This window comes from Varroa destructor, unplaced genomic scaffold (assembly GCF_002443255.2).
Source record: "Varroa destructor unplaced genomic scaffold, Vdes_3.0 BEIS01000003.1, whole genome shotgun sequence".
Lineage (NCBI taxonomy): Eukaryota > Metazoa > Arthropoda > Arachnida > Mesostigmata > Varroidae > Varroa > Varroa destructor.
In genome coordinates, this window is record NW_019211456.1 from 29,800,515 (window position 1) to 29,808,370 (window position 7,856).

Below are 7,856 nucleotides of genomic sequence, written 5' to 3' on the forward strand. Positions count from 1 at the left end.
TACTCTTCTTTAAACATGCTGCATCCTTCTTGAATTTTTTAGATATACATTAGCTAATAGTCTGTTTCACTTCTTCATTTAACCCAGAGAATATAAAAACAATAAAATTCTCCACTTCCATACCGAATCAACACTTCGTCTGCTGATTCTGTTTGCCCGTTCAGCCTCTCTGCGTTTTTTCTCATTCTGTTCACGAATCTTTTCGCGAGTTGTACGATACTCAAGTGCGAATTCTGAGACGATCTTGCAGATGGCGTGCGGTTTAGCATCCTTAATCGTATAGAGCGGATGACCAAAAAATACCATCAGTTTGTGAAACCTGGAAAGCAACAAAAAATATAATGACATTAAAGTAAAAAGTGACTGAAGCCACTTGTCAATCAACCATAGATGGCGTACTATGCTAATTATTGCTATATGTGCTGCTTCCATATTGTAAAATTAGATTCTGCGATGCCAAGGATTTTTAAGAGGCCGCAAATTATACAACTTCTACGAACAATTTCAAGACAAGATCATTAATGAAACAAATGTGCACCGTATAGAGAATTGATGATGGGAGCCTTTTGCTTGGTTAATTTTTGAAAGAAGTACTGCTTGCCTAAAGTAAATTACATACTGTGTTTAAGTAAGCCAGTACTCAAAGTTAAAACTATGAAAAATATTCGCTGGTGATAGGCGTATTAAATAGTTTGGACCAATGTCGTTTCTTACTCGGCTCATCTAATTATGTGTATTTTAAAAGTATCCATCTTATTTAATACCTGTTAATAACCCTTTTATAGATGACGCCAAGGACTGTGATACGCTCAGCGCTGTCGGAGAGAAACGAGGCAATCATATCAAGACTCTGTTGACCATCATGCTTCGCTACAGCTTTCAAATGTTCCCACGAGGCCTTGCAATCTGTTTCTAACTTATTCAGCGTTTTCGCCGTTTCCTCGAAGTCCACCTGTAGAAAATTGCAAGCAATAGAAGCTACAAAACACTATTTGACCATTTTACTTCGTCGAGTAATTAACAACTTAAAAATTACTTAGTATATATATATAATATATCTCAACCAGCCTTTTTTATGTGGATTGCCCTTAGGATTGCGTGAGCGTAGACTTTTCCTTGAGAAAAATGTGCACTTAGAATATGCGGTTAGCCATATCGATTCCTTAAGGAATATACTTTTTTTAACAGGTATCCCGACGATGTAATATCTAATGGGTTTATATTGAACTCGAATTAAGACCAAGACAAGTGAAATGGATTTCCAAATGACCGGGATTTTAAAAAATTGTTATTATTATCCTAACTTGAAAAATAATTAATGTAGTTTAATGTGACAATCTCTAAACATTCTAAGGATAAACCGGATAACATTTTAATTTATTGGAAAGAAAATAAGGCAGTTTCGGCCATGATAAAATCTTCAATTATGTATACTTTGTAGCCCAACTCGTGGCACACGCACTACTCTACTTACTCTGAGTAATTAGGTAGAAATAAATAAATCTTTGAATTGTCAAATGTATGCTACAATGCTTGTGCAATTGCTGAATGGCCGAAATATTCCTTTCATAATACAAAAATCTTGTATGAAGAAAAACTTACACAGATGTATTAGCTTCACTTTCAATTTTGTACATATCTGTTTGTGTATTGCTTTGTACAATATCTCCATAAAAAAATCATATTAAAATTTAGACACAGTTGAAAAACAGGTGGAATCATGCATGACAATATTTTGATTAATTTGTTTGTAAGTTTGACTTACTTTTGAGGTGCGCGTTACTGCTGCCATCTCGGAGTAGAGATCACTTGAGTTAGGATGTCGTGCTGACACGAATTCCACTACGTGAAATAGAAGACTATGCTTGTATATCGTGTCCTTAACTTCTGGAATCTATAAAAACCCATATTTAAGGCGACTTATATATATATATATATATATATATTTTTTTTTTTTATAGTTCCTTGCCATATTTATTCCTGCAACGATCAGTGTAATCATAATAACTGATTGCGGTGGGTACACAAACCTTGGCAAGGTAGTCAAACTGAAAGCCTTTCACTGGCGACCCATTGAGGAAGTTTCCAATTGCAAGAACCGTCGAGAGGATAATTCTAAATGTTTTGTTACTCTCGATTTCGGCTATCGTTTGTTTTAAATCCGTAAGCGGTTCCGCTACCTCTTTTTCTAGTATGTTATAGTCCAGCACGAAAGCCCATAATCTGAAAAACACACAATGTAATATGCTGAATATTTGTTTATTACTCTATCTGCAAGTTAACATCAATTTACATTAAGTGATTACCGCTTCGCGGTTACGTCAGCTGAATGCAGACAACTACGACTAGACTCACAGATTACAATTAGGTTATGCTATTTATACAGAAGAGCGTGTGATTCCCTGCTCGTATCTTCACGAAATCATTCTAACTGCTTTACGTGAACTATTGCCAGGTATCACGTAGACGCTGGTTTAATATACCTCAGAAATAGCTGGCTTGACAAAACAGATCTAACCTAAACTCTGCTCAGAGAACCGATTCATTTTGTTGTCTATATATAGAAGGGTTGAGTTTCAGCGAAATGTGCCCACGTTTAGCTAGTTGTTAAACGGTGTTCACTGAGAGCCTCGGCTGTGTAATAGTATATAACAAGAATACTACAGATGTATTTGAGCCGTGGCTCGAGCTCGGTAATGGACGACAGCGTCAGTAGCAAGTTTTCGGCATTGCCAAGCGGCACCTCTGGGTTGGCCATTTGAGCCTCGACCATTTTGTTCATCTCCTCAGCCGACGGTATCGTCGCCGTAAGGATTCTCTCGATGCCTTCCCGGTTCATGACTGTGGAGTCCATCTTTAGGATCGCCGCCCGAATCGTCCGAGGATTCGGTAACTTTGTCATGCCGATGTTGATTGCATTCGATCGTTTCGCATCTAATACTGTAATCTCATTCCTTTTACCTTCTTGTTTCCACAAAATATCGTAGCAGTAGTAGTAGGAACAGATACAAAGCAGTTCACAGTGAGATGCGCTTAACACCCGTTATTTACTCTGACGCGTCTCAAATATACGTATTAGCTGTATTTGAAACAGGAGTGTAGTAAGCTGATGTGCTACAATAAAAACGATGTGTTTTTCCTAGCAAAGCGAGGGTTCAGACGCGTCAATTGTTTTACGCAAGTGAAGTAACGCCATCATAGAAATCTCTAAGAAAATGGCCCCAAAACAATAGGAAATACCTCCAACTCCGCTTGCAAATCTATATATTTTGAAATGGGAAAGTTTGCAAATAGACATTCGACCCTGCTAAACCTGTGGCTTGAAAACGCAACTCATCGACAGGTTAACAAACTAAATGGAAGCGCATTTTCTCAAGGATTATCTGTCAAATCCGTCATGGTTGTGGAGCAAGTGAGTCATATTATATGAGTCAAGTCTTCATGCTACAGTAGACACCGGCATTTGACGCTACTCCAGATATAACGGCACCATAATTTAGAGAAGAAATTCAGGTGCCTGTTGTAGAGTAGACGCTAACTAGATTATGTAACTAGACGTTATGAAGGGCCTACTTTTTTGACCAAGTGGATTGTGTCGGCAAAGAGGCACGTAACGTTTTATTTCCCACTTATGACTGTTGTGTGGCTCATTCCTGCAAATAACTCGCTCGATCAATTTAAAAACTAAGTTACTCCCCATATCGAATCTTGTAATCTTTTCCTCTTCGTAGCACAAGTTTAAAAAAATTGAGTCAATATATCGGTGAGGCGCTCCGAACTCCGGTGGTAATCCATCAGGTAGATCAATGGTTCACACTCTGCGGCTTTGATTACAATATTTAATTTTAAGCTTATGCCTTACCTGTTTCATAAGGTCTTTGGCTTTGTTTTCGAATAGCTCCTCTAGCTTGGCCGTGTCGATCTCTTCCGAACAGAGTTCATCCCATATCGTATGTTGCTTCTTAATACGAGCTAGAAGCATTCGATCTTCTTTAATTTCCTTCCAGATGAGCTTAACTGTTTTTTTACTCTTCTGGATTGTTGGCTGTGCGCCGGGTTCATTCCTGCAGGACAGCCAAGGACTACTTTATTACGGCTTTATAATATCACTAAAATATAACCACTTAGGAGAATGGTAAATTCAGCCGCCCATTTTAACTAAAATAAAAAGTCGAACGTTGACAATCTTGCGGTGGTGAAACAATTTCGTGTAGTCAAAATTCAACTAAGCACTCAAACGCCATGTTTTCAAAGAACAATTGCCCTTTCTTACTAAATGGACTCATGAACGAAACCCTTATTAGAATTAGAATGATAACGAAAAATAGAACGAAAGGTAAAAATACATCGCATAAATAAGAGTCACGAGGTATTCGTTACCGTAGTTATATAGAAAATTAGCCTAAGTGTGCTACATTTGCCTATAATACGTACTATACGTTGCTGTAATGAACTCCTGATTTTATTAAGCCACTTTCTATGACCATTTTATCATTCTGTCACTGAATCTCTGTATGACCTTTTTCTTGCTGTATCGTAGTCGCTAACAGCCTTAGCCCAATAATGTACATCAACAGTTTCCATAACTTGGTCTAGCTCTTTAGTTCTTGATAAAATCTTTGACATCGTGTTTTTTGCACATTGGCGGTACACTTATGGCATACCCTAAACTTTTCCTTTTTTTACATAATACTTTCATAAGAAGTACCCTACAACTAAGATTTACTTGTTAGCAGCCCATGGAAGTTGGCTTGAGGAGTGTTGCTTTTGTTGAACGAAAGATGGGGTAGTTTTACGGGGCCCCGTGGCTCCGAATGGAGGTACTTCGAATAGAGCTTGTGAAGGTGCCCGTGCACCAGACGGTGGAGAAGAAGGCGGAGGAGCTCCGGGTGGTCGTGGCGGGCGAGGAGGTCCGCCAAAACCAACGCCAAACGGTGGTGGCGGTGGCCCGTCCAAACCTTCCATCGGCGGTGGAGGAGGTGGAATAGGTCCACTTACTGCGAAAGGAACCCCGTCCTCGTTAAGTACTGTCACGTCATCGCCTTCGCTGAGGTCTGTGAAGTCGAAGTCATTGATAAATAGAGGCCTCCTAACAGACTTGATGAAGTTTTGCCATTGCACCGGGCTTCCAGACTTCCAGATCATATCCTGCCTTTGTCTTTTTCAAAGCAGTTAAACTTCTGTAGGTTATTAGAGAACTGGTTACTAGTGTACGGTGGAGTTTTTCCTAGCTTAATGATAGGAGGCCGTTGTCCGAAGCTTAACTGAAAAGCTGCGTATGGAGGGAATAATGGTCGCATCAAGCGACGTTGGCGGTCGCATCGGCAGGTAGCTGGATGGTTTCTCTGCAAGCGCTTGCTAAACTCCGATACACGGATACATCTAGTAATTAAATATTCGTAATTTTTTTTTTCGAAATATCTTTTAGGAAATTGTCTTTTCTGACGACTTTTATTTCACTTAGTCTATTGCCTTTTTTCCTAAAATATATATATATATAAAACCTGCAAATGACAAAGAAGTTATACTACTGTGCACTAAAGGTAAACGTCGAATCTCCGCTACCTGTTTCTGTTGGTATATAGCTGAACCAAGATTTCTGGCTTGATGTTCGGGTACTTTGGGGATATAGTCTGAAAGATCGATTAATTGTCTCCTTTTGTCTACGCGGCGCATCACCGGCTTTGCTCCTGAATCGTTTGTGCTAAAATTTCTTAAATTGGCGACCGTTCGCTGAGGGTTGCGTTTCCTCTCCGAAAATGTCCATTGGTCCATCGTTCTCATTTCGGAGATAGTCTCATATCTTATGACCGTTTTTCCAAAGTCTCATTGCCGGTGTCAGATCATTATCAGCGAATGCCGTATCCTCTACAGACCGTATGAGATTTTGAAAGAGGGGGAAGACTTAACTTTTGTAGGAGGGCCATCAGTCAGGTTGTGTGGGCTGCTCTTTCAAGAAGGGTTATGCTTACGGTTTGTGCAAAGCGCGTGTGAATTAATTCTATTATCAGTAAAAAGTGGTATAATAATTCAGTATATTAAGAACCTCGACCTTTAAATACATTAATTCCATGGTTCTCCATTTTGCTGATAGTTTGATCCTAATTGATAAGTGCAATCGATTTTGAGTTTCGTATGAAACAAAGATAAAAAAAATAGTTTTACGCTTTTTGTGTAAATGTGTTTATTTGTTATATTGGAACTGTGTATTTAGAATTTAGTTGATCAACTATAACATATGTGTATAGTATAAAAGATGTTAATCTTTAGACTAAATACTTCAAAATTTGTTGAAGTGTGGCACAAAGCATATCACGGGGTTCGTTCTAGAGAGGCCAATGGTGCATGGCGAGAGCTCCAAAATAATCATACTCAAATGCATTTTATTACCAGGAACTGCTATACAATTTTTCTCACTTTAAACAATTTGTTACTTCTTTTTAGGTCGAGTCTGGTAGCCGCAACGTTTGGGCTATTTATAGAATTTTTACGTCACGCAGCTACTGCCACCCGTAGGGCAGTAAGAAACAAAGACATCACCTGCGCATAACACACAATGTATCGAATAACTATTTGTTTTTCCTCTATAAATACATATTTGTTATTCTATTTTATATATAAAACGTGGACCTCAGATTCCGGTAGGTGACACTTCGTAGGCACTGACCTGGCGCATACCGATCTTCTTGTCTACTTGTCTTCTACTCTCAGGGAGTTCTCGTAGAGCTGCATCTGCTATAAGAGCTAGTCATCGGTCTCTGCACAAGTACAATTGTACAATGCGCGCCATTTCTATCGCGTCAATTGAACCCACTATATCCCGGTAGGTTTCTTGGTCAGGAACACCATCTAAGGCTTAGAGTAGCACGCAGGAAAAAGTGTTTGCGTCGGCCGGGAATCGAACCCGGGCCACCCGCGTGGCAGGCGAGTATTCTACCACTGAACCACCGACGCCTCGATGAAGTACATGTGGAAATATGCTCTTAAATAATCTTTTATATGTACCTGATGTGTGAGCTCAGTGGAAGAAGTAGCATATTTTAAATTAGGCTTTATTTGTAACACCTGCTCGCCTGTTAAATTGCTTAAAGAATTCTACATGAAACTGCATCTAAAATTTGAGCCTATGGTAGTATTGGTATTTGGTGCTACTAAACAGTCGTAATATGAAATCATTTCGTACGAGGTCCTCATCAAAACGACGCTATTAGAATGAAGGCGCCGTGGCTTAGTTGGTTAAAGCGCCTGTCTAGTAAACAGGAGATCGTGAGTTCGAATCTCGCCGGAGCCTTAAACTTTTTAGTCTATGTTTTTACTTTTAAACCATCAGGCACTAAGCGTAATGGTAAGTGCATGTCACTTTCAGCGGATGTGAGGAGTGTTGCAAGATAAGCCTACAATACCACATATATTTTCCAGCGAAAGATGGATTCATTTCTACCAAAGTACTTATTATAAATTTATTACAATGCGTCCTTGCTTACAATAGAGCTCAGGCAATGATGCACGTGGCTCTAACCTTCTTGAACTAGAACTTTTAATTCATGTAGCGTCTACCTCTAAGCTCATAATGGACATTTTTTCAAACAGCGTTTTCGGATGGACCCGCAGTATGGAACTCAAAACTGCCTGTACCTATTTAAATTTTATGCGACATCTTGAATGGCAACAATTAGTCTACGTATTTAGCTGCACCATTTTCATTTCACCATGCTAGCTTAGGCTTCTTTGACCTAACTTCCTGTTTGCTTTGTCCTTTGCTCGAGCCAGCGACAATTCTCGGAAAAATATCTAGTCGATTTTGAAATAATGACCACGACGTTTAGTTAACCCATTTTTGAATTACTTCTTTCTTT

The 7,856-nt window shown here is 39.2% G+C and overlaps 2 non-coding genes across 2 annotated transcripts; one reads left to right on the forward strand and one right to left on the reverse strand.

Annotated features, from left to right (window-relative positions):
- Positions 1-6,883: 6,883 nt before the first annotated feature.
- On the reverse strand, positions 6,884-6,954 carry TRNAG-GCC (transfer RNA glycine (anticodon GCC)). Its single transcript has one exon. It is a non-coding gene; the product is annotated as a tRNA-Gly (tRNA).
- Positions 6,955-7,217: 263 nt separating this feature from the next.
- On the forward strand, positions 7,218-7,291 carry TRNAT-AGU (transfer RNA threonine (anticodon AGU)). Its single transcript has one exon. It is a non-coding gene; the product is annotated as a tRNA-Thr (tRNA).
- Positions 7,292-7,856: the final 565 nt, after the last annotated feature.